At 43.3% G+C, this 27,891-nt stretch overlaps 1 protein-coding gene across 2 annotated transcripts in view; it reads left to right on the forward strand.

Annotated features, from left to right (window-relative positions):
- The window catches only part of LOC105427514 (uncharacterized), a 90,378-nt gene that overhangs the window by 16,864 nt on the left and 45,623 nt on the right, over nucleotides 1-27,891 (forward strand). Inside the window, exon 1 of one of the 2 annotated variants that reach the window (XM_089082009.1) lies at nucleotides 20,567-21,965. The exons of the other annotated variant lie outside the window; for it this stretch is intronic. The gene's annotated coding sequence lies outside the window, so the exon portion shown is untranslated. Of the gene's footprint in view, nucleotides 1-20,566; nucleotides 21,966-27,891 lie in introns of those variants that run through there. 2 annotated transcript variants of the gene reach the window in all.

Here is a 27,891-nt window from a genome sequence, read left to right on the forward strand (position 1 = left end):
TCGCGTCGGTGTGCACTGTTCTCTCTCTCTCTCTCTCTCTTTCTCTCTCTCTCTCTCTCTCTCTTTCTGCTATTGCGACTGGAATTTTGTTCCCAACTCGCGACCGTAGTTGGCAGTTTGCCCTCTCGAATGACCCTCGAAACTTCCACGAGAATATGGTGCATATATAGCCGAATTTGAACCATTAAAAACTTTCTCGTCTCGGCGCGCATGCGATGAAAATTCTTCTCCTTTAAATTGTTTCCTACTTCTTTAGTCCATTTGTGTGTACTTCTCCAATTATGTGTTATTTAATTAGAAAGATATAGCATTTTTTAATAATTATAATAAAATAATATAATATAATAAGAGAAATAATATAATAAATATTACAATAAAAAACAAAATAATTGTTGATTAAAATTGATTAAAATTTACTTATTAAATAAAAAGTATGCGTATGTATACATTTACATATGTGTACATTTTGCATTATATAATCTCTGTTATACACAGAGATTACACTTACGCCCGAGGAGGGCTTAAATAGCTTCGAGATGAAGCGGAAAGATCCGAACGTGCAGAACTCAAGGAGAGATCCCTCGCTGTATGATCTTACATAATAGGGGAGGGAGTTAAAATCGCCTAGATAAAAATCTCGGTTTCGACCGAGAGCAGGAAGTATCGAATTAATGTCTTATCCTGTCGCTGGAAGAAGACACTCGTCCGATGACCCGTAAGCCAAATCCCTCGGTCTCTCGTGTACTTACGACACAGATCAACGGACAACGGTCGCGTTATACTTTACGGCATTGTACTTTACGGTTTACAGTTACGGGCGGACGAGTCAATTTGAGCCGAGCAGAGCTGAATCGAGTTGAGGAGCGAGTTGAAGCGCGTAAGAAGACCGACAAGTTTCCGCTCTTGTCGTGGGTCAGTTACTCTTCCTCTCTCGCGAGCGTCCATAATTCGACACGACCAGGTAGACAGAAAATCCTCATGAACGACCAGGCGGTAATTACGAGCACGTTGTTTTTTTTTTCGGTCGATCGGCTTGATTCTGTCGAACAGTCGGATTCGGAACCGTCTCGAGTCGCTCCCATTTGAAGGAACTGGATTCTATTTAAGACGCGCATTACAGGCGCTCTGATTGGGACAGAGTCGCTAATAAGCTGTAATAACGAGTGCCCGTGGTCGTTCAGGTCTGTCCGCGGAACTCGCAATAATATCACAGATAGAGCAACGTGGCGTTATAACCCGCGGGGTTTAATTATACACGTTACTCTCTGCTGACGTAAAAACTTCTCGAGCACGAGACGGACACTTCCATCTAGATTCTCCTTTCCCGAGAATCGTAAAGCTCGAGATGCGTATATGAAACGTTTGAAGAAGGAGACATAAACAAAGTAGGTCGTCAAGATGGGATCGAAGGGGCTAAGGCGATTCTCGGCGAGCGAGAATCATTTCTTCGAACACCTTCCGATGAGATAAGCTATCGTTCGGTTTGATTGCGGTGCAAATAACATTGTGCCGACTGATAATTGGTAACTCCCGATGCGTTTAGGCTGGGAAAGGGATGGATAATGCAGCTTTACAAGGTTTGCGCAGCTTCGTCAACGACGAAATGATTCACGAATTCGAGGCTATAATAAAAGGGCTGAGCCCTTGTTTGCGTACGTACGCCGACCACCTTTTTAGGTAACGTTATACCGAAGCCAAAGCACGCCGGAACCAGAATACAACCTCGAGGCATGTGGATTTAACGTTCGATCGAACTCCTCATTCCGGCGGCTTAACTGACGGCGCGGATAGTTTCGAAACTCCGTAGCTTTGTTCGCCTCGCACACGACTTCGGCCCCGTATTTCGATAGCGCACAGTTTCGAAACGGGGGGGTGAATTATACCATCGCATCGCGACGCGATAACAAGAAGTCGATACGGTGCCAGCTTTTGCAAGTCTAATGATCCGTGACGCGCGATACTGCGTTAGTGCGAAAGAGAAACGTGGAATATGCACGTGAGAAATCGACAGCCTTAAAAGTATTGCGCAATTTTTTCGCACGCTGTCACTGACGCAATCACGATTGTAAGCAGCAGAAACAATCGAATTGCTCACATTTTAAGATTCTAGTTATCCACGAGCTCCACGATTTCATCGATCAGATTCTTTGCGATGTAGAGTGCATCTCGAATATTTTAATAATGGATGTCAGAAGCCTTAAAAATTTAGATTTTGAATTGAAAATGTTGGCAAATAAATTTTCTTTACTTTATCACATTGTTGATTTACGTATGTATGTACATGATAATTGTTTTCTATTTGTTGCGTTAAAAAAAAAAATGTCGCGGAATTATCGCGAAAGGTGTTAAGCGTATTCAAAGTGTATTCGCTCGTTACTTCCTCGCTTTGTTTTCGATAACTAGTTTCTTATGCGCATTTCGCATTCATCGCACGTCTACACGTAAAAGCACTGTCATCCATCGGCATTCTTTGTTAAGGAACTTGTTTTTCTGATTGGCGCGGATTCGCGACGATCAAGTCACTCATTGGAACGATCATTATCGGCAGACTCCAAGATTCTCGAATACTATGCAAACGAATGGTGTAAATTTGATCTCTCTACATAGTTCTCGATGAAATCACGGACAATTCAGCGCCCAAAATACAAACTAATATCTCTCATCAGATAACACCATATAATATTAATCATGACAATATTTGATAGAAAATAACTCTAATTTTTCATAGATTATCTCTGATTGATGGTTATCTTTGATTTTATATCATTTGAAATCAATTGAATTTTTAGCAACATGCGATCTAATATTCTATTTTATTATAATAAATATTTCTAGATTACATTTAAATAACAAATATCTTAAGATCATAATTTCACGTTATATTTTAGTAATACTTATTTCAAATTTTATTACCAAGATATTTGCAGTCGGAAAAAATTGAAAATTGTCATAAATAATTCAAACTGTTAGAAATTTAAAAACTGTATGTCTTTCCCGAGCAAGTTTCAGGAAGCGATAGCTTGCAAAGTAAATGACATTGCGGTGCAAAAAATTTAACGGAATCCCCAGCACGTATAATAGTAGCAATTAACCTGGAGGTATTCGTGTCATGAAATTATCGTTATCTTCCTGTTATCGCTCGGGTGTACATCTTTGAAGCGCATAGAGAATTGCTGTTAGGACTTTCGGGTCAGCCATAGCCGGGCGACACACCCTGTGTGTAATGTATGTACGAAGAGGTCCCTTTGCGCAAAGTTGATTGTCCGGCCTTGAATGTGCGATCAGATGTGTGTGGCACCGTCGAGAGAGGGAGCGCCGGGCATACAGAGAAAGAGTAACGCTCTCTCGTCTCTCTCAGGCCTGTGCCAAATACCCGCGGCTCCGTACGCCGACGCCGTTATTTTTGCGTCGCAGAAATCCGGGGAAAGAGGCGACCGAGTGAAAGTGCCCGGGCTCGTACGTGCGCGCGTGCACTCGCGTACAAATGAGATGTCTCGACTAGATTTTAAGTCAAATCGACAAAGCGACTCTCGCGATTATATTCCGAGATTCTAGTTCAGTAAAATTGGGAAAACCAATTAACATTTGCATGATGCATTTTCATCAAACATCTCGGAATAAAACCTCCATTAGGCTGGAACTCTCGATAGAGGTCGGAATAAAGATTCAGACAATAATATTCTAAATTTATTCCACGGTTATGTCTCGCTGTCCGTTCCTATGGTATAGAACATCGTGGAAAGGGTTGCTACTTCTCGCCAAGAACGCGAGATTTTCGCCTGCATTTTAGTGCCTTTGCGCGTTATTTTCGCGATGAAGAATTCTCGAGAAGAAAAAACATAGGGAAGAATATAAAATACGCACGCGTCACGCCAGTTCCGCTACATTTTGGAAATCGTAAAAATAGATCTCTCTTTTGGGCGCTGTTGTTTCTGGACCATGCGCGTCGGTCCCCCTCACCCTCTAGTGACCGCGAAAGGCTTTAATATTCTTTGGGTGAGTGCCCAAAGAAAAGAGGGCGGTTTCAGGAGAGGATTGATCATATGACATTGCCCCGAGGTGAGTGGGTTTCTATATCTAGCGGAAGTGGAATCGAAGCGTATTTAATTTGAAGCTAAATGCAGAAAATTGTAATTTTTTCACCATTTTAAAGGCATGAAAAGGACGTTTAATCGTACCAGAATAGCGATAATTAATGTAATTAATGTATAATTAATTATTTATATTTCCACGAATGGCTTTTTAGACGACGATACAGCGATACAGTCCTTGTGTTGCCTTTTAAAGCACATTCTTTCTCGGAATTGTTCTACAGCTGCAATTACGCATCCACGCATTAATACAACACATGCGAAATAAGTTCTCTTAAGAACTCGACTTATTTTCATAATTGACAGGGAATTGGCAGGATGTGTTAAAAAACGTTGAAATAAATATCTTCGCTTTGACGAAATTCGATAAACTGCCGGCAACGAACGAGACTATTCATTAGCTTATTCGATGATCAAGTTTTTGCACATTTTGCTTGCACTTATAGGCGCTCGTTTCGACGCACCTGTGTCAGATATTCTTGAAACTTCGGGCGGCAGGTGTGTGGCACTTATAATCGTGACATTTTTATTATCTGGCTGCTCTAGGGATTCACTAATGAATTCGCGTTCCAGATGCTGATATTGTAGACCATTTTTTCTAAACTCTTACTTTCCTCTTTGTTTTTAAATTCTTCTTTTTTTGTTTCTCAAACCTGTTTGGTGCACGGTGCTTTACCTGCGAGAATATCCTCCAAGAAATTGCATTCAACTGGCTCGGTTAATTTTGATCGCTTACTAAGTCACAACTGAGTCTTTTTTGTGACATCTAATTATTGATTTTATTTTGTATGCGTTTTGTATTATTTAATTATATCTTTTCTTATTATATATTTTCTAGAAATGAACGTGGTACGAGGCATTAAATTATTAAAATATCACTAGGTTACTGCAGTGTCAGCTAAATACTGATTTTCAGGATTTCCAGGTGGCATTATCTTGTTTCCTCGAATTCGCAGTGCACTTAGCAAGGTTGCATAATGTCCTTCATTTACGGTATCTCGCGAGGACATGTAGTTTTCAGTCAGTGTTCTTCCGCCTCGGCGCCGGAGATAAGCTCCGAGGCTTGGGGTTGGTAGCGACTGCTTAGAATATTGCGGGGGTGGTCACCATACCAGAGTGCCCCATGAATCATCCGACGTACAATCAATACGAAAGCGGCAACCCTTGTGGCACACCGTCGGGGTCTGGTTGAGTTCGTTGCAATCGTGAAGGGTCGATCGTTTCTCCCCAATGTTGCCAGAAATGCAGAATTCTCTGTAACAGAAAGATCCTTTACCTCATCGAGCAAAGAATAAATCTTGAAAGAATAAATCAGACATACGAAAAAGTTTTGCAATAATCACTTTCTAAAAATGTTTTTCAAAATACCGCCAGAAATTTATTTTTAAAAAAGAATTATTTTCAAGCTTTATAGTCAGTTTCTATTTAGTAGTTACAAACAAAATCTAATAAGTAGGTTCTATTTAATTGGTAATGTGTCAGATAACGAAAGAAATTATCTTCTATTTTTTTTAATGTTATAAATAAAATAAATTTTTGTATTTTATTGGTATAATTTTTTTCTTTATATTTTATTATCTTATTACTTTTTATTATTTTACTTGGTATTCATATTATTTTAATCTTTTGCAACACTGGCCTTGCGTGTGACGCGGAAATGTGAACAGGGGCTTCCTGTCCATATGAATTTTCGAGTTCTGTCAGAGCGGATCGTTATTCCGTCGACGTGGCGGTCTGGTTCAGGAGGGATCCTCCCTTCGCATTTTGTGGTTAATAAGAGTCGACGTACGCGAATGGATTTCAAATATAATCAAGGGAAAATAGAAATGGTGGTTTTAGAGTTATACGGTAAAGTTCAGAGAGTAGTCTGCGCTATAAGAAATACCTCTTTTGCAGAACGTTATGATTTTTTTAAACATATTGTATGATTTAAGTTAATAATAATATGCTTTAACCGCTAGATTATTAAATTCAATTTATTTTTGTCGTAAACTATTATGCAACTCTCAAGCAAGCGTTGCGTTTACAAGGAGTTTCGACTTTTCGAAACTTTCAGAAGAGAAAAAGTTCGGCGTTTGAACATTCGGTCGCAAAGAGCTGAGTCGTTTTATTGCACTTCAAACGGTTCCGCAGGATAAAGTAAAATGTCGAACAGACGTTTTCCGTCTGCCATTTTTATTGCCTTGAGAAGTTTCCGGTAGACCACTGATCCAAATCATGATGTGGAGAAAAATTGATTTTTGTTTCTTAATCTTCTTTTCATCTTCTTTCAACTTAACAATTAAGTTTAAGTTATTTTTTAAGTTATTTATTAAGTTGTCAGTTATTGTTTAAATAATCTATAATTATTTATATCAGCAGATATCGATTTTTTTTGCACAATTTCTACGCAATCGACTTATGCTTATGTGATATATCGCGTGATATTTAAAATTCTATTGTTTTGCTTACAGTCTTCCAGGATTAGCTTATCCGATATTCCTAGTTAAGCCTGCTTGGCTGTTGCCGATAAAAATATAATACTAATCGGTACTTCCGTTTTCTATGTGCACGCGCACTTACCAAGACACGCGCGACCGGTGCACAGTGTCATCGGTCCTTCGTACGAACGTGCTCACACGGTGTCATTAATCGCTTCGTCATTGTCGTTGAGCGCCGTAGAATGGACTACACAAATGGTCCGACAAAACGTAGTTTCTCGGTCTATTCAATATCACTTACGATCCAGACAAGAGCGGCATCGTGCGTTTCTATGGTACCACGTTCACGTTGAATAACGCTATTTGCGTTATATTGGCTCATATTCAAGTTTCCCATCTGTCCTCTTAACTTCTATAGCGTGAAATGTTTTTGTGAAACGTTTTTTTCTTTTTTTTTTTTAACTAAAGCTAGATTAATCTCTTCTTGATTGATCATTCAGAAAGGTTGTTTACACTCGCGTGGGAAAATATGCTCATAATCGAACTTTTAACCGGAGTAAACTCCTGGCTGCAGAAGTGACTTTGTAGACGAGTCGTTAATTTTATTTTTATTCGCTCTTGTATGGTGTTGAAGCTATGGGTCACCTAGTCACCGTGATCTCGCGGTCATGGTCGTTCTCCCGAGACCGTTATAGCACGCACACGTAACGGCCGACGGTTCTTCTAGGAGTGTATTTAATTCAATCTTCGAGATGATGTCCCGTCGTTTACCCTTTACCTCATTTGCCGGCCATTCCCGGTCGTCAGGAAAGGCGAGTACGTGAGTTGATTTCGATTGGCGGTATATCCTACATCGAAACGGGGTTACGTTGCGCGGTGAGTTCATGTTTCATACAGGATGTACTCGATAAAAATAAATCTATCAAAGAAAGAATAAAGAGGAAAGTCATTCTTCATTTTCTACTAGGATAAAATTTTTTAAGTGAAATAAATAATGCAAAATTACTTTTTGCACATAGTTTAAAATTCGAATTCGATTCAGAATTGATTAGAGATATAATTTAAAAATTTGTAAATATCAATAGTGAATGTCATAAAAAATATTTTTTAAATCAAGTTTATTTCTTGTCTTTGTCGAGCAAAATTGATTTTACGAAAGACGAGTCGCGAGTATCCTGCGAGCGCACGTGTCACCTTATGAATGAATTCAACGTCGTATTTCTCTCGTGACGCTTAATTAGATCTTAATTGCATCGCCGCCGGCGGTGATACGCCGGCAGTCTCATAGGAACGACGAAGGCCCCACCGAGGCACAATGCGCCATTAGTGTTTTAGGCAAATCGCGCTTCATTATTGTCCGCGTATGGCACAACGAATGGCGCTGTACAATAAGGAGAAAGCAGATGTATCTCGCTATTGCAAAACTTCCTTCGAAGTTATATCGGGATATGCTAATGGTAAACGATACTGCACGTTATTTCTCTCTGCGTTCCGACGAATATTTATGGGGTATCTATTAATAGTGACAATGTTGAGAACAATAAGAACGAAACACCTTAATATATATTTACAAGTTAAATTTTGATAAAACATAAAACGTAAAACCCATTTATACATATATATTTCCTATATAAAAATCGCTAAATATTTACTGAGAAAATTTTCTCAATTGGCTAAAGAGCTTTAAATATGAATATATATGAGAGAAATGCGGTACTACATGTATATTAAACATATGATTAATATTTTAATATCGCTGGTCACCTGAGAAATAAACGAAGAATAATGAACAGTAGAAAAATGAAAGGGGAGAGAAAGAATTTGGACGTTAATTATGCGTGCGCGTGCACGATGTGCGTTTTGTTGCACGCGCGTGCTCGGCATACGTGACTCGAGAGAGCGCTCGAGTTGGCGCGTAAAAAATTCGCGGAGCATCCGTTGCACACGACGAATCGGCTCCTTTTCGCGCGTCCACCTAGACGACCGGCACGAGGATGAATTATTCCCGTCGAGATATCGATATGCTAACGCGTATCATGCTAAACGACTTTTCTGCTCGTCTTTCGCTGTCACTCACGATACGAGCCACATGGAAAATATTTCTCGTCCGACATTCGCCATCAATTATAAGTTTAGCATACGCGATTTAGCATACTCGTTGTTTACCATTGATTTTGCATCGGTCGCTATATTTATATGACTGTAAAATGGCAAAAGGAAGACTCGGGTAAATTTAATCAGTAATTTATAATGAATAAAATTTTGAAATTTCAATGGAGATTATCTATCTTTGTAATTCTTCCGAAGTTTTGTGTATTAGTGAATTTTATTTTTAGGATTAGGATATTTTATTAGTATTAGGATATTTTAGTATTTAGGGATATTTTTCTCAATTTGTTTATTTTTGCTTGTAGAGCATTATTTTATTTTTGATAATTGTATCTGTGTATTCCGTTTCTTTTTGGTTCTCGTGAAAAAAAAAAAAACAAATTCTGAATTATAAGGGCTACATTTTCCCGGATATCTAAATTGCGTTGTTGATATTCCATGTATTGAGCTACTGGCTTTGGAAATCACGAAAGACGGAAGAAGGTTCACGCTTCGTCGGCGTGACTTCCGGAAAAGGAGGTGACCATCTACCTTACGCCATTCATACAGAAGTCACTGTCATTGTTGGTCCTGTCACTCGTCACGTGACGTGAATTTATGAACGGTACGCATATTTCGGTTGACCGTGATGTTTTCTGTGATTACAAGCACGATCGACACGCTGTTTATCCAATTACATACGAGAGACAATTGTTCGTCGCGGAGTCCGCGTATTGTGCATCACGGAAAGTGAATAATTCATCGCGCGTGGTGTACAATACGTATAATAAAGGTATTGGGAATTTTCGCGGGAATTGCGGAAGAGCTGTTTATTGACGTGAATACTAGAAAACATTCAACTTTTTTGGAAAAAAAAAGGAAACAACTTGAAAGGATATTTAGATGTTATTATAAAATATATTAAAAAAAATTATATTAAATTATCTCAAATACTTTTGAGTCTCTCAGAATTTCCTTCGAACGTTTATATTCATTTACGTCGATGTCAACCGACGATGTCTTGAGTCTAGCGTGCATTTCGATTTTTAAAAATCCCAGTTGATACGGTTTGCCACGGTGCTATGGTATCGCGCTTGCTGGTTTTCCGATCTTCCAAAACAATAACCGAAGCGTTTCCTCGACATCTGCCCGACGAATGCGCGCGCCGAACGACAAGAGTAAAAGCCCGATATTTTGCACGTGCAAGGAAGGGGAGATATCGATGGCCGAGCTCTGCTGTGGAATAGGGTGAAAGGAAACAAAAGTTTCACGGGAAGTGCATCCGCACGCATCTCGGTAGTGCATGCACGCATTAGCACTACGTAGGGCGTGAACACGTGGGGTATGCGTGTCGCGTGCATGTATGCGTGTGCGTATAGCAGTGCGTGAGATTGCGAGACGCACGAGATGCACACACGAGCGATTTTGGGCGCCAGCCGTCCACAGTTCCGACGGATGCGAGGGATTCGTGGGGGCTGATGAAGTTTTATTCGGAAGTGGAGATTTAACCGTATTAAAATGGCAGGTCAGACGGCAGTACGGTCGTGCGGTATGATTCGTGGACAGAGTGCGTTTATGAGGTCGCCGGAACCGGCGTCGAATAAATGTGACATTAGCGGTTGTTGGGCGCTTTGAAGTCGAGGGGATTTGGAGATTTGTTCGTGAGAATTATCTCTAGCGTAGCATCCTTTCGGGGCTTTCCTGTGCGGAAGAGCGTTAAGCTGAACTGCGAGACGAGTATTGGACCGGAAAAATGGAAGATTAGCGGATTAGATACTTTATTAATAAGACTTTTCTCTTTCTCTCTCTCTCTCTCTCTCTCTCTCTCTCTATTATTAATAAATTTTAATAAATTTTAAACTCAAATTTGTTCTCTCGAAACTTTATAATACCCGTGAATAGAGAACGACCGTACATTAAACGAAGTATGTACGTAGTCTAATCGTCGTACGCCCGCAGGCTTGACATTAGCCTGCGAATGATATGCAGATCGTGCACGTAAGTTCTTTGCCCGTTATTCGCGACAGAGAGGTGCGACGGAGGTGCAGGTCTTCACGATCGAGTTATGCCGCGATAAAGTGGCGCGATAAAGTAGCCCGGAAGAATAGCGTCGCGCTCGGTTTACATTGGACACGAGCAAATATTTGTGCTCGGTATAGATTCCCTTCCTTTCTCTCTCCGATGCGTGAAGCTTACAGAAAGTGTCCGACGGATTTCTTAACGGCTCGTTACGCGGCGCATAAATGCACGCACGCGCTAATCGGATGTACAAGTAAAGCGCCACGGTTCGAAAGCGGCGTAATGCCACGTAAATACGTGCTGAAATATCGTAATGAGGCATCGCAGGAATATTATAATTTACAAATGCATCGTTCAACGCCTCTGTGAAACACGAGAAGCGAAGAGCGAGGCTTCTCCGTTTCTTTTTATAAAACGCGTAACATTGAAATATTATAAAGCCAAAGGAGAACGGTAAAAGAGTTTGAAAACTTTTATGATTCTCGTTATTTTCTAAATGATTGTCAAGGAATAATCTGTCTCTCTCTCTCTCTCTCTCTCTCTCTCTCTCTCTCTCTCTCTCTCTCGCTTTAATCAAATAGGTCGTTAATCTGCACGGGCGATGCGGTTTCGATCGATTAACGCGAAATCCTGGCGATTGGTAGCAATGAGTAACGGGCGACAACGACAAATCCGCGGAAAAAGAAGAAATAGCCTTTTCCAATCTCAATGGCGTGATTCATCCGGACCAGCGGAGCCGGATGCAACGAGCACGCGCGAGCCAATTCCATTCCGCGGAACCGGCAAAGGGAAGTCGTAGGTGCCACGTTCGGGGCCACCTACGTTGACATTGACAAATCGACGCGTGTCGGGCAAATTGCCGTGTGTCGTGCAACGATTCCCGCTTACGATTCTTTGCACCGCGGTAGCTTCCCCCTAAGTCTAATAGCACGATGGAAGCTGACCGTGCGAATGGCCGTTGCCTTCTTGGCAGCGAATCAGAGCGCTGCACATGGCCTTGCACCCAATTGCATTTTCGTCGAACCGTTCTGCGCGATCCCGCGATATTCCCTCTACATCTGGTCGTCGACCTTCCCGTCTTTTGCGCGCGGGCGTTTATTCGTTCATTCATTCGGTAAGAAGGCCACATATCTGCCGCACGTACCCGCGACGCGACTACTTGGCAGAGCTTCACGCACACTCCGTACATTCGCAAGCACCAATATACGAACGGAAGCAATTGGTTAAATGCAATTATTAGTTTTTAAAATGATTTTAATTAATTAAATTGTATTATTACTCGATTAATTATTTTAATCGTATTATCTCGTCCACGGAGAAAATTCGAATTATACTAATAAATAGTACGAATAGTACGAATAAAATATATTATTATTATTATTTAACAAAATTTATTAATTTACGTTGTATGAAAAATTACTTCTTTAAAAAATTTATGTCGCATCAGTTTATGTTATTAAATATTGCGTATTGTGTTAATTATTTCTTACACGTTGCTTAATTCGGCGCAAAATTTCTCTAAATTAAATTCAGTCGGTCAGGTCCTAAATCCAATTTAGTCGATCAATTGGAGTCACTGAATGTGCGGATCCAGAGTACTGTAATTCAATTTGAAATAGAATTAACCGTGATATTGCACGGTTTCGCTTTCGATGGAAACAGTTAAATCCGTATCTCAATCTCTGTTTAATGAAAATTCTATTTGATGTAAACATACGGCGTACGAAATCAATAAGAACGGGGAATCCGGCTTTTTGATTTCGAATGATCGAGGTGGCACGAGATATTAGCAGAATCTTCTCCCCTCCCCCCTCTTTTCCTTCTCTCGCAGCAGGATATCGCACGTAGACGACGTTTGTGCAGTTAGACGGTGATTAGATACCCGACTACATCGCAATGCGACATTCTTCGAGCGCGTTCGCACAAACATTATTTGCGACCAACAACTAAGGTGGAGCTTCCGTTTCCGGCACTAAACGTGCCGGAGAACGTGCAGGCTCGACACCCTCTGTGCTGTCCGCTATATCCGCACGTGGATCGTCGAGTCGCTCATTTTGTGCGGATCGAACTCGAGAATTGCTCTCAAAAAGTTCTGCCAGTGGCTTCATTACAATTCAATATAGATTTGCGGTAACAAAAGTAATTCCGTCAAAGGATGAAATGATCTTTCTTTTTTCTCTGTATTGGCGGGAATTTAAGGATTTGATTAGCGCGAATTTGTTAATGTTATTTTATCGTTTCTTCAATTTGATGTATGTAATGAGGCTTGTGAGGTTGCGTTACTTTCGTGATTGATTCCTTCTGTTCGGGCCGATACAAACGCGCACTCGCGTACTCAATCTCTTTGTTGATTTCTCTCAGAGTGATCTCGAAGTCACGAAGAACCACGAGAACCTTTTTATCTCCCCGTCGTTAACCACTTTATTAATTTACGACGATATAATGCTGCGGGTCAAGAGACGTTCAAAGGTTAATGTTTCTTCCGCACCCTCTCTATCTTGAAGCGCATTCCTTCTTATTTATTTTCGCCAACTTCCTCTTCGACTTTGCACAAACATCATCAAGATGAAGAAGAAAGATACGATATTATCATGAATCAAATCAGGACAAAGTAAATTATTTCTCGATTAAAACTTTACGAATATCTAATTTGACTTGTGAGTTTTCTTAAAAGCCAAGTTGATGGAATTTACAAAATAAAAAGTAAACAAGATCGAACAGGATTTTAAGTTAATTCCGTATGATTTTAACTAACTATGTATAGTATTAAAATTAAAATATTTACAAAATGTCGAAGTTGATCAGTTTGGCTTAGAGCAGAGTTCGCCTTCGAGAGGCCCTCCTGCGTGAACTCGCAACTTTTAGTAATCCTCGCATACGCGAAATTCCGTCCTGGCGTATTCTATACTAAAAGCGCAGGGAAATTCCGCTCCGGGAATCGCTCGTAAGTATCTGGTGTCTGGTTAAAATCTCATTGAATCTTTAATCCCTTAATCTCGCGATTGCGATGCAGCGCTCTCGGCTGCGCCGTCGGGCTAACTTACGATCCATGTAAGTCAACCGAGTGCGAGCGCACTCGCTTACGTGCCTGCGCTTACGTACCAACGCGGCGTCTTATCACGAGCGTATCATGGAAATCGCCTCCGCACGTTCGCCATATGTTCGCCGCTGTGTACCGTTGGCGAGAGCAGCCGCTCCTCGGAAAGAGAGTTGGTTTCCCGCGTCTACGAACGGCGTCGATGAGCGCTTTCGCGTATCTTTCAATGCGCTCGCGCATTGAATCCAATCCTTCGCGAATTGGTCCCCGTGAACGCCGGGCATTCGGAGAGAAGCGACGGAATGTGACGTATCAAACTGCCCGGTCTCGTTTAGCGCATAAATTGATTTATCGTTGATCCAATCATCTCCTGCATTCCTGCCGAATCCCCTATCGCGCTCCGGTCATTCCGAAGGACGGTGACGTCCCTCGGAATTCCCGCGGGAAGAGTAAACAATGTCGTTGCAGAACATTTTGTATATAACATATTTAATTATGTCGCGAGTTAATTATTCAAGTTGTTTACATCCATTTACTCGTAATCGGTCTGGCAATTTTTTTCTTTTACTTCCTCCGCCCTTTTAGATAATGGAAATATCGTTATATGGATATTATTGTGCGTAACGGCATTCCTTGACTTCAAGGAATTTTCGAGTCGCATCGTTATTACTCTTATGCATGCGCGATGCATAATAATAACAACCGTCGGCAGCGTGTAAACTTTTTTTGCGTCGTTGCGACGACGTTGCGACCGGCTTGCCGCGGGCGAAACTCGCTTTGTACGAGCGAAATCTTCGCGACGATACACAAATCGTCGCGTCGTTTCCATGCAAAAACCGCTCTCTGGCCGTCGCCGTCGTCGTCGCCGTCGTCGCCGCGCATCCGAGCGACATTCCGAGCGGAAATGCTGCGGTAATATGCGGCGCAGGGAAGCGGGACGACATAAAGGAGAGAGCAGCGGCGATAAAAGAGTCGCGCTCGTTTCTACGTGGTCGACCAGTGACGATGCGCAGGGAAATCCTGAAAAGCATCGTCAGCACGACGGCGCGTCGCGTCGCGACGTGCGCAATACGGTAACACACAAGGGGACAAAGAAATTGCACCGACCGCCGCGCGGCTGGCCGCGGCCATTGTCTATTGATAACGAGCGAACCGTTCTATGGAAACATAGAGATCGCTCTCATTGTCGCGTTTAATTGAGTTAACGCGAACGGTGCGAGCGAGCGGTGACGACTCGGGGCCTTTTTCAGCCGCGAAGGAATGTCAATTATCGCCGCCGAGTCGTGACAGCGTTCGCTCTCTGTGTGTTATCCGTTTCGCCATTGAGCACGCACGCCTCGTTTAATTGAAGACAATTACGTGGAACTCGGTGATACGCACGCGATGAGAACGAAAGCGAAAAGTGTAAACATATTAAAAGTTGGAGCTTAAGAAAGGCGCTTTATTTTGTTGAATCTTGCTTCAACGTTACACGAGCGTGTGTTCGGCCGACAAATTTAACAAGTCAAAGCGGTCCGCTACATTTTGTCACGTTACGATCGACGAGATATCAAAGTTTCGAGCGCAAAAGATTGTTCGTTAATTTAATATCTTTTGTGAGTTCGCTTGTTATTTCGGTTGATGTAATCCGTGTTTTATGGGCTGCGAAGAAGTCAAAATTTGAAAATTACATGAAAATAGTGGCGATTTATTGTCGAAACAGCATACTTGTCGGACGCCATCGTGATTTAATCGAATCACTTTTACTACGTGTTTCTGTAACACCGCTTCGTAATTGGAAATCTATCTAGGAGATAGATTTCGATTATAGAATGTGCGCCAAACGCATCAGAAAGAGAGAGAGAGAGAGAGAGAGAGAGAGAGAGAGAGAGAGAGAGTGAGAGAGAGAGAGAAGATCGTTTTATAACAGAGAAATTGAATCTATAAGGCTCGCGGGTGCCTCCGAAATCGATTTCCATTAATTCGTGGGCAAGCCGTGTATTACGAGAGCATTTGATATACGCGGTGCGCGGCAAATCGTGCACTTTCTCTCAATTATAAATTCTTCTGCGAGCCCAGAATAGATTTTCCCTTATAAGATTCTAAATCGAAAATTATCGGTGGCCAACGCGTGATTCGTCGAAACGGAATTTTCCAAAATTCTCGAAATAATCGCCCATTTCTCGCGTCTCATATTCACGTAACGGTTTGCAACCGGCAAGCGACCATTCGTGCAAAACGAATACTCGTTAACCATTGGCCATTTAGCTTTCGGATTATATTACGAGCTAGAACGGCGGCCGTCGTGATGGTTCGCCGCGGCGAATGTCAGAAGCAGCAGCGACGTTATGAGTAATTCGCGTTACGACGTCGTCATCGCTGTCATCGTTGTCCCAAGTGAGTAATCCGTATCGCGCGGTACGCGGAATTTACGGCCTCGTTTCTTCACCACGCTCCGGGCGGCGGGGGGGCAGAGGGGGGGACGCCTCTCAGTTTTATAGTACGGCTTCGTCAAATCTTTAATCCGCGGGGAACAGGCAAGCCATTGCGATTTCCTGATGGGGACCAAAGAAACGCGTTCTACCTAACTCGGAAAGTTTGACTAAAGTTCATTTTGGTTTGAACTTCCGTAAGTTTCTCGTTTGGATTAATTCTGCTGCTCGTGTAATTGTTTGTTCGGCGTTGAAAGAAATCGTTCGACCGTTTCTGCGCGGGACTGAAATATAATTACGCGATTTAAACGTGAAATTAACCGCTTTATCATAAAGCCTTTTAAAAATAAAAAGTCTAGAGATGTTCCATAATGGGAAATCTTAGGTATACAGCGTGTTTCAAAAGTGAAAATTAATCACCTCGGAAGGTAATTGAAGACTTGAAAATAAGAAAAAAAGGTAGTACGAACATAGATCCGAAAATGCATTATTTTCGAGTTATCGTCATTTTTATGTCGAAATTTCAAATTGCTTTGCTTTCGAATTTTTTCGTCAATTGAAAAAAGAGATGATCTTTGAGTTTTATAACATAATTAAATCAAATAAAAGTTGTGGTTTGTTTTAGCATTACATGGGATGTACAACTGGCATTCCGACCTCTGAGATGCTAAGCGGGCTATACCTCCACGTGGTATACCTTGTGTATTAAAGCAGTCCGCAACTTTTATTTGACTTTAATTATGTTATAAAACTTATAAAGATCACCTCTTTTTCCAATTTTGATAAAAAAATTCGAAAGCAAAGCGATTTCAAACGTAAATTCAACGTAATTTCAACGTAAAAATAACGATAACTCGAAAACACTGCATTTTCAAGCTGCACTTTATACTTCAACTTTCTTGTCTTTTGGTTCATTCATCTCCCAGTGACTGACCTCAATTATTATAGAACATCTTGTATACTGAGATATCGCAAACCTCATGGTATTTTCGTCTTTCAGCTTCAGAGATACTAGATTCCTAGAACATTACTCATATAATCGTTTCTTGTAGCGCAGTTCGAGAGAAAGTTTGTTTGTTTGATTATTCAGGCATTCGTAATCAAGTACGAACACTCTCGTAGCTTACATTCAGCATTTTTCTCTTATTGATAACCTTAATTGTGGGAGGTCGGGATTCTGCGCAGGTGTTAGGAGTAGGTTTTTCCCTCGTGGGAAGTCCTTATCCGGTTATTGTTTTATTCGCTCGCGAGAGTGTCCTCGGCATGGAATGCGCTGGTGCATCTTACGCGCGTACACACGCTTACACACAGACTCGGTTCAGTACCGAGAAAGAGTCTCATCTCCGTTCGCCCTTTCTCCGCCATCTTCTGATAACCGATTTCCGGTGGCACGCGCACCACGAAAGCGATCCCAGCCTGCCAAGTGCATCGCGGGATTGATTGCCTCTTGAATCGAGACGACTAGAGCTCACATTCCGGACGGATTACCATACGACGCCTTACACTTAAATGATGGGTAAGCAGTTTTGCATACCGCGCTGTTAAATATTGATATCGTCTCTGATTCGAGCGACAGGTGCCCGACAAATCGCGCGGATGCTTCAGCAATGACTTGCCTGTGACGGTACATAACGAACGTAACTACATACGATGACTCGCAATTAGCCTAAGTTAAGAAACAGATTCTTTATTTAGGACGGAGAGAAAAAAATTTGACAAATACCGCGCGAAGGAGACTATATCAGGTGTTGCAACGTCAAATCTTTTGAAAATATTAAGTTTGTGGGTTTAAGAGTTTATTGAAAATAAAATGTGGCTGGAGCTAAATATAAGAAAATTTAATTTTTAACTTATAATATTTGTTTATAACTAAGTGTTCAATGATTTAATATATACAATTTAAATACAACATGACACATGTGTGTCAATTATTCTAATTATAATTTGTTTGTTAATCTATTAGAAAATTGTTGGTCCACTTACCCGATCTTGGTCTCGATTACTCCGTATTTAACCTCGAAACAAAATTCAAGAGTCTTTCAGAGTGGGACCGGTGGGGAGTTAATAAACGCTTCGCTTTGTTAACGGCAAATCGCGAGGGGATCAACTTGTTTGCCAACGGATAATTGCATTTAATTAGTAAGCCGTCGTGCGGAGTGCGCGAATCAGAAATTACCTCCCTCATCTAATTACATAAGCGAGAGAGAAAGAGATAGAGGTAGGACTTTGTGCTACGTAGGATTAGCATAGCCGGCCATTAGCTCGTGAGATCGTGACAGATCAGACAGATCGGGTTTCTAGCGAAAGGTTTGCATCGTGATGAGGAGGCCGCGGTTCTTTAATGCATCATTGTGTCGGAGATAAATGAGATCGAAGACAAAATCACGCGTACGTTCCTTGTTTCACGTCTCTCTCTCTCTCTCTCTCTCTCTCTCTCTCTCTCTCTCTCTCTCTCTCTCTCTCTCTCGCCGATCGAATCGGCGGAAGTATTCGCAGTTCCTGCATTAAGCCTCATCGTGTAGGTAGTCTCGCTTTTTTGCGAGTGAGCCGAAACGATCGTTTCGTGGGCGTGGCAACGAGAATCAGCATGCTTACATCGTAATACAACGATGCGTCGAGATAGAAAGAGCGATCCTGGAGGATTAATCTAGCCGCGTAAAAATCATAACGAACCGAACGCGGCTGTTCTTAACGCTTACACGGAATCTCAACTTTTCGTGATTAAGATTATCGATGAATAAGAGGAAGGATTGCGTAAATTTCAAGAATGTTCGAGCTCGAACATTCTTGAACGCCCGAAACGAACGACCGAGTAATATTTTTCAATGGAAATGTTACGAACGATTTATGAATCAGCTGCATTGTGTTACTAGAATTTTTTCGAATTTCTATAATTTTATCTTTTATCGCAGGTAGAAGATAGCCGCTCGGCACCTTTGGATTTTCAGAGATATTTTGTTCGAGACGGTCAAGTCCTGAAATTCCATTCTTTATCTGAAGCGTTATCTAATTCGACGTCTCAAACGTTTCTCGCTCGTCGTTTTTCGTGTCAGTCACTCCGGCTTCCTGACTGCCAAAGGCGAAAGGCGATTCGTAATATAGTCGAGTTAGCTGCGAGCAGATATATAACGCGTGTTTTGTTTCGCTCGAACGATCGCCGTAGTCCGTTCAACATCGTCGATTTCTTGGTAGTCTACTGCAATCGGCTAGAGATTACGTGAGCGATCGATGATAATCATCGTTTTAATCGTCCTCAATACGATTTGATGAAGTATATCAAAGAGTGAGCGGGGGGAGGGAGAGAGGGAGAGAGAGAGAGAGAGAGAGAGAGAGGGTGGGTTCATTGTATAATCAATCGATTTAGCGATTGATCAATTCTTTTGAAATTTCCGGAGTATTGCGTGAAATTTCCGTCGATTTCATTAAAAAATAAATGGACATTAGACGATGATTTAAACATTTCTAATTTCTGGAATGACGCATCACATTTGAGCGTTGAGGCGTGGCATCTCTTAAAATGAAAGTTTTCCACGAAAATTTTGCGATAATAAGACGCGATTTCGCGTTCAGCGATTGTGAGAGTTATATGAGACGATAAAAAAAATCGTCATGGGAGGGGGAGGAGATTGCCAGCTATTTGCGTCGTTACCGGGGATAACGCGAGCTTAAGGGGATCGTTATCTACAATCCTTAACTGAAATTTAGCCGAGGCTGCGGGGAAACCAGTTTCGGAATCGAACAGTCTGAAGAAGGAGGGAATTCCTTCGATTTGCAGAGGAACGTGACTTAATCCTCTTCATTCTTGTAAGACATAAAATGCTCGTCAAAGGATTCTATCTCGGCACTTTCGACGTCGTGCGGATATTGGATTAGTATAGGTGAACGATGAGCTATATCGCTGATGTATCGGCATCACGGCAAACATTATTGTGCTTAAACGATAATATAATTGTATCTTTTCTCGCTTCTATAAAAATGACATTCGTGAACATTTTCCCGGCTTGACTAGTCGTCCAGATACAAATGTGAAAACAGATCGTGTGTTGTGGCAAATTTATTTTCTAATTTTTAATTTGTACAATTGTAAAATACATAATTTCATATTCTAACAGCTTGCGCTTTTTATATTTTCTAACATCACATTTAAAAAGTTACACATATATTCCGCTGAGTTCGTATCATCCATCTGATAATCCGCAAAATTCGTAAAGTTCAACGGACGGAACGTATTCGGATTCTGTGTTGAAGTGTCGCGACCCTGAAAATCGCTACTTTCTTCGTGGCTCGCCGGAACGAGAAGTTCGGGGTGTCCCTAGGTAAGTAACCCTTCGTAACACAGGGCTCCGCCCTACGTCGGGTCCCCGCTCTCTCCTGGTTAGAGCTGGAATCGTCGACAGGGCTGCCACCATGCCGCGGACGAGATCCCGATCCCGGGGCGCCGGGGCTCGCTCGTTACATCCCTGCCACCCCTCCGTCTCTGTTCTCGCGATACTCATTCTTTCTCTGACGGTCGAGAGGTGCGGATCGTGCCGGCATTTCACGAGGGACGGTCGCAGGACCGCGCGAAGGAAAAGCGGGGACGAAAAGCGCGTTCGATCTTTCGCGCGGAGCGAACCCGTTGCGAATTCTGGGGAAAAAAAAACGAGTTTCGCGACAGACTTCGGCAAACTTCGGTCTATCGCGAGATACGTGCCGAGATTCGGGCGTTCTTCGGTCACAAAGGGAAGCGTCGCGAACATAGGAGATCAAAACGCGAGCTGAAATTCGGGCTAAGCAGAACAAAGGAGCATCTCTCGCGAAATATCTCTCTCGTTGCTGCTACTGCTGCTGCTGCTGCTGCTGCTGCTGCTACCCGGCGCGCCGCCGAGAGAAGAGCCGATCGATCATTAACCCGTAGAGCCCGGCCACCGCGCGTAGTCCCGTGATTCGTCCTGTGATTCGCCCTGCGTGTTCACGTCCTCGTCACGCACTTCGACCACATCCTTCGCCGAGGACGTTCCCCGAGAGAAAAAGAGACACGGTCACCTCCGTCACGTTCCCCGGTGCGCCCTTCCACGATTCTCGGTTGGGCATCGACGTACCTGCGATTTACGAGGGAAGAGGCTGTCGATAGGGAGAGAGAGAGAGAGAGAGAGAGAGAGAGAGAGAGAGAGAGAGAGAGAACAGTTTGCAGGGTGTGCGTGCGAAGAGAACGAGTGATAAAGAGAAAGGAGAAGACCAGGAGCGGCGAAAGAGTGAGGGAGAGGAAAGAGAAAACGAGCGAGAGCGGGGGAAAGAGATAGAAGGACGGCGAGCGAGACAGAAACGGAGATATAGAAAGAGAGAGGAAGGAAACGAGAAAAAGAGAAAGAGACAAAGATCCTAAAAGGACGGACAAACAAGTGGGAGAAAGAGAGAGAGAGAGAGAGAATAACAGTGAGGGAGAGGGAACCAGCTCGTTGGTTCGAGCGAGCAACGCACTGGTGACAGAAAGACGGACGGACGAACGGACAGACAGGCGGACCGACAGACGGACGCGGCTTCCCCTCCGCTCGCGTTCACTGCCAGTTGGTCGCGCGTTACCGAGCCAAGTGGATGTGTTCGCGGTTGTGCTCCCGCTGAAAAAAAGTTCTCGTTGGTCACCACGCCGCACGAGAGTGAAAGAAGGAAAGAGAGAGGCCTCTCTTCCTACGCACGTCGCCGTGATAAACACGAACGTCCCGTTTCTGCACGTCATATCGATATACGCGTGAATCTGTGAGAGACGCGCCGTAAGCGCATTGTGTCGCCGGTGAGCGAATTCGCCGAGAAAGGATTACAAGGTGCATCGCAAAGTGCGCGACGACGTATATCTACACGTATCGCATTTTTTTGGGGAAATATCTTTCAACGCCGTCGCTCTTGCTGCGAGGTTCGAGAGGTGAGTACCGATGATGGTGCGAGGATGTTGCGTCCGCGCGCGTCTCCTCATCTCCGCGCGCCTCCGATCGATCGTCGAGAGTTTCGCATTCTTTCTTTTTTTTTTCTTCGGCGAACAAAAGGAAAGCTGATCTTTTCGCGAAGTAACTGTTGCGCGTCTACGAAAGTTTTTTCACGGGCACGGTCGCGCGCGCGCGCGTGCGTGCCGCGTATGGCCGACGTCATCATAGTCCTGATCCTAATTCTCGCTAGTCCTCTTTTCGCTCCGGTGAATTTTTTCCCGCCAGGCAGATAGTCGAACGGAACTCGTGCGCTTCAAGAAACGTCGAGGAGGCGAGGTTCCGAGACTTCTGTTTCGGAACATTCGGATTTCGACCGCCCTCCCCCCCCGCGCCATTTTGAAAATGGGCAAGCCGGAACGGCAATCGATATAGCGGACGGCGCCAGTCGCGTCGCGAAGGGGACCTCGACGTTCCGTTCGTCTTTTCCTAGGACGAGTCCCTACGCCCTGTGGGTTACCGCGAGGTTGAAGCGAGTCGAGTCGAATCGAGCTGGCGAACCTTCCGGCATTCGTGGTCGCGTTGAATACGAACGAACGATCCCTCGGAGGACGATCGGTCGTTACGCCATCTTGATTCCGTGCCCCACCATCTGCTTGGTGGTCTCACACTTCTTAACCCCCGAACGATCGAACCGTGCATACAGTACATACGTACGTACGTACGCGCGATCTCCAGCCGACCTTTTCCGTGCTTGAGATCGCGCAATCGCGCATGCCTATGTCGGTATTCTTTGCCACCGACATTTCGAGTCGTCAGACGGAGACGAGCGATTCTTCCTGTATCTCTCGAGAACAAAGAGAAAACTCTTCGAAGTTACGTAAAATCGAATTTGCCTATTTTGTCGTAACAATAATTAATCTTAAACTATCATTAGTCTAATTATGAAAAAGCCTGATAATTAATTCCTTTAGGCTAATATCTACATTTATTTAACGAAGAGAAACTTCGAGATTTATTTTACACTGAAACCGCGATGAATTGCTATTGTGTATATATTTTAAACTCGAGAAGTCTTATATTCGTGAGAAACAACTTCTTGCAATTGATAGGATAGAAAAAAAACCGGAAAAGATTGGGAAATGAGATGTAAGGTTATATTCTTGGTATTTTCTACGAACACATGACTCGTTTGTTTCTTTCTCTCATTTTTCTCTATCGCCTTTGTGCCAATTTTGCATAGCAATCCTCTACCTACCGCTGTCAAGATTTCTACCGAAGCTATTGTTACCACTAGGGAAATACGATTCCAACAGAATAAGCTCGAGAAAATGAACTGATCCTTTATAAATACATATTATTCCCACATTTTCTTTCTCGCATGTAGATTTTCCGTACCGCATATTCTCATCTTTTCACTCCCTATTCCCAACGGTCGTTTACATAGAAAGAATGCTCGTAACGCTTGGATTTGCATTCGATCGTCGTCGGTACGGTGCTATTCGATTATACGTTAATTAACGTTGCGGACGCATTGTGTGCAAACGACGACGGTGGGGGGGGGGGGTGCCGTCTTCCGCGGCGGCTTGTCCGCGAAAATCCGCCCGCGGTCGGGAGACGCACGCGGCATTTTGCGCGCGCGAGATTCGCGTCGGTGCACCTGCATCGTGCGCGCACACCGGTGTCGACCGGTTCGCTCGATCGCGGCCTCGTCAAACGCACCTCTCGCGCGCGATTGCGATTCGCCTCGCGCTTTGCCGCGCCTCGGTGCAACGCGCGCCCCGGGGCCCTCTCCCCCACGCGGGGCTTGCCACGATCCCCTCAATCCGCACCCCGCTTCTTGCAATCGGCAGCAACCAGTTTCAGCAACGACGGCGGCGGCAGCGACAGCGGCAGCGGCAGCGATAACGGGTCGTTAACTTGTCCACATCTGCCTTTCTCTCGTCGCGCGCAGCCTCCGAGAAGGAGAGCGGCTTGCTCGCCGAGCGCGATGGAAATGCGAAACTCGGACTTGGTTGATTATCGCTGTGTATTCGCGATCGATGAAATTGCCCGCCATCGTCAAGGAAAGTCTCCTGTGCCAAAATATTGAAACTTAAACGGTTAATCGCTCTATTTTTGAGTCGTGCTGATTCCGCCGAGTCTTCTTTCAATCGTCGACGCGAACCCGTTCCTGTTTTGTCCGGCACCGTTTTTTACGAACGCTCTTTAGGATCCGCTTCCAGGGACTTTGTTTCGCCCCTGTTGCGTTCCGGTCGCGTGTTTACACAGGACGAGGGGGTGCACGCGCCGCAACCGGGCCAAAAATAGATTCGTGCGGCGACGCGCACTCCGGACACACACGTATGCCCACGTATTTTTCAGGCCCGCTAACTTTCTACGTTTGCCCTTACGACGGCCGTCGATTTTCGGCAGGGCGAGCACGAGCGAACGCGAACGAGCACGTGCGAGCGCGTATTTACTCACGCATGCGGGACACGCGTCATTCGCATACGGGCCCGACTCTTATTCTTTCGCGCGCTACGTTATTCTCAATTTTGACAACGGCTGCGAGAGAAAGAGCAGATGTCTTTTTTTTTTTTCGGGAACGAAATGGGGTCAGCACAATGAGACGAAAGAATGAGAGGAACAAAAAGGAATACAAGCCGCAGTAGTATGTCTATATTCCTAACTAATCGCAATGTCAAAGTGCCATTTCAATGGGCGAAGAATCATTTTATTCGTGTTGTCCTCTTTGTTGCATTTTTCTCTCGTCGCGCGCAACCTCCGAGAAGGAGAGGCTTGCTCGCCATCCGATTGATAGTCCTTTAGTCCCTTCCTCTAGTCATTATCTTATTTTTAATGATTACATTTGTCCTTATTCTGCTATTTTAATGTTTCAATGTGTGTCACTTTTCTGTCGAGCTCGACTGTCAAATTAAATGGCATCAGGCGCGAGGAAATAATGGCTGATTGATTGGGCGTACAGTTACAGCGCACCATACGCACACACGCACGTATATTTCGTGCCCGTGGGAATAGGGGGACGGGCGCACTCTCGTGCAGTGTCGTAGAGAAAGGAATTTTTTGTTTACGTGGAGAATGCGTATGTCATTTGGAGCATCGGATGAGTCAGCGGATGTGACATCGATTTGACGAAGTGTTGAGTCAGGTTGCGGATGAACATCAATCTCGATTTTATCTTGTCTTATCATTCGGGAATAGAGTGTCCTTGTTGACGCAAGAATTAGAATCTACTTACAACGCGGTGATAGTGAAACGCAAACTTTGTAACGTAATCTGATATTATTTGCTGGCTTATGTAAAATCAGTGATATCAATTAATTTAAAAACTTGAAACGTTGTTTACTTGGAATTCTCAAGGAATTTATATCGAATTTGTTCATATCGAAAAATTAAGGGATCTTTAGAGAATTTTTTTGAAGTTGCCTTTCCTAATATTTTGTTTTTACCTTATAATCGGGAGTTATCGATTGTTAACGATAATATTGAACACAATTCATGTTGGGTATAATTTCGTTTAAAAGAGAAATTTACATTTATTTTAATAATTTTATAAAAATTGAATTTTATATTATGCATTATATAATTTTTTATTTGTAATTTTTAAAAATAAAGTTCGAAAATTTTATGTAATTTAAAGTATGTACTGTTCAGAGTCTCTCTACAGTTTCTTTCAAATTTTCAAATTTAATTATTGAAACTTGAGTGATTCTTAATTTTATGAATTCATAAACTTTTATGGATGAAAAACATTAAGACTCTTGCATGATATTTTTATTTGTAAGGTACATTTAAAAATACTTTTATCTATGATTCTTAATAAATTGTTTTGAAAATAAAGAAATCTCCAGAAAATTTTTTTTCGGGTTTGAGCAGACACCTGGTCTATATTTACTTATGGGAAAAGTATCCTGGACGCGAGTGCGAAGAAGATACAGCTTCCTGCCGAGGAAAAAAAAAACGCCAATTGAGAACACCGCGCACAAACACGCGAGTCATCGATGCCTATTTATGCACCTGCGCAACCTTGAAATCGCCGCGAGGTATCCAATTTTCCGGCCGCTTCTTGTCGTTGTTGTTTCATTATGTTCACATAATAGCTCATTCCGTTCGTTTTCTTCTCGGTGCATCGCTTATCGCCATTCGCGTTATCGCCGGAGAGGAATTCTCTGGCACAACGACGGCGGTCGTTATGTCGTCGTTAACGCTTTAATAGACGGCATCGACCTTTTGAATGCGCTTATTAATCAATTGAGCGATTGAGCGATATTGACCGAAAGAAATCACGGCGCTCATTATACCTCCACTCGAGACGAAGCGGAGGTATAATACGAGGAAAAGAAGAAGGAGGCTGTATCGTAGAAGTTTGTTTTCGTGTGTTTCGTCGTGTGTTTTCGTAGAAGTTTGTTTCGCAACCGCTTTTCGCATTTCTCTCTCGATCATCTTTTACCTGCCTCGAAAAGTTCGGAATCCATCTCCGTGTATCATACACTCGCCAGCGATATCGCAACGATTCTTTGTACACATTCAACACGCCTTCTCGCGTGTGCGCATTTCTATCTGCGCGGCCTCGAGCGGCGCAACGCTGTTTCGTAACGCTGTGCGCCGCAAAACAATTTATTTGAGGAAAGAACGCGTCGTAAAAGAATTATTACGCCACTGTTGTCGGCTTTGGCTTGGTCAATTTTGCTGATCTTTGTCAGGCTATTTTTCGTTATCTTTTGTTCTCATATTTTATTAACATTGAGAGAACGTTGTTTTTGTGGATGATTATGAAATTGTAGTTTGATCAAGAATAATCGTTCCGAGCGATGGAGCTTTGACGTTACGCTCGCATAGTTTTGTTAGCGAACTAACAGGAACGGGAGTCTGGCGTACTCGGGAAAATAGCTTTGTGAGCAACGCTGATGCGATTGCGAGGGTACAACGTAATAATAATTATAACTCAGCACTTATTGAGACGCACGTCGCTAAATACTGCGCGGTCAAAGTCTTGAAACGTGAAAAGATATCTGTTCAATTATCGTTTACTCTTACGCAAAGCATCTCGCATTACCAGTTCTTGCGCGCGTTCTCCTCTCCGAGGATGATATAAACGGTCAGCCCGATGATAGTACGCGGGATTGTAATGTGAAAATAAAACAAGGCGCGGCGAAGCGAAAAAGAGCGATTCGAAGGACAAGGAAAATAAATAGCGACGCAGAAGAACGTATGCGTCGCATAGATCGGCTCGGAAGAGCGCGTCTCTCTGTTTCTTTCTCTCCTCGCGCGCGCGCGCGCGCGCGCGCGGCGATGAATTTTCTTTCTCCGCCGGGACTATTTTTATCGCGGGGAACCTCGGGGCCCCGAGAGAGCAACGCGTTCACGAGACGCGTGCACGCGCAAACAGTGGCGGTCGTGTTTTTCCAGTGTCGCGGCGCCTGTTCGACCGACGTTTATCTCGCGAACCCGGCGATGTCACACGCCTCTAAATATAGCGTCGCGTCCGCGATACGCCTCCGTGACCTTCCTCCACCACCGGAAATTCGCGCCTCGAATCCGTGATCGGAGAAGCAAAGGGGGAGAGAGAGAAGTCGCTGCTACGCAAAACGAATAATACCGATATTTTTCGATGGAGGGAGGGCGATATGATTTTCTATTTCCCACGTTCTTCTCTCGTGGTAGTCACGTGTGATCGTCTATGGCATTTCTCGGATGTGTAATGGGGCTATTTCTTACTGTAATGATGCTTGGCGAGACGCACCCATGTGGTACGCACAAGCGTGATATGGGATAACATAAATATTTGTCGAAATCCTTCCTGCCACTGCCCGATATAAGCGGACGCTAATTGTGTCTCTCCTTTTTCTATTTTTACAAATGCTTTAGCGATGATTCTCTTCCGGCATGTGAGATGTTTCAGGAAATCTCGCGTGAAGTGTGCAA

The sequence above is a fragment of the Pogonomyrmex barbatus genome, unplaced genomic scaffold (assembly GCF_055798465.1).
Source record: "Pogonomyrmex barbatus isolate J1 unplaced genomic scaffold, ASM5579846v1 scaffold5, whole genome shotgun sequence".
NCBI classification, from domain to species: domain Eukaryota; kingdom Metazoa; phylum Arthropoda; class Insecta; order Hymenoptera; family Formicidae; genus Pogonomyrmex; species Pogonomyrmex barbatus.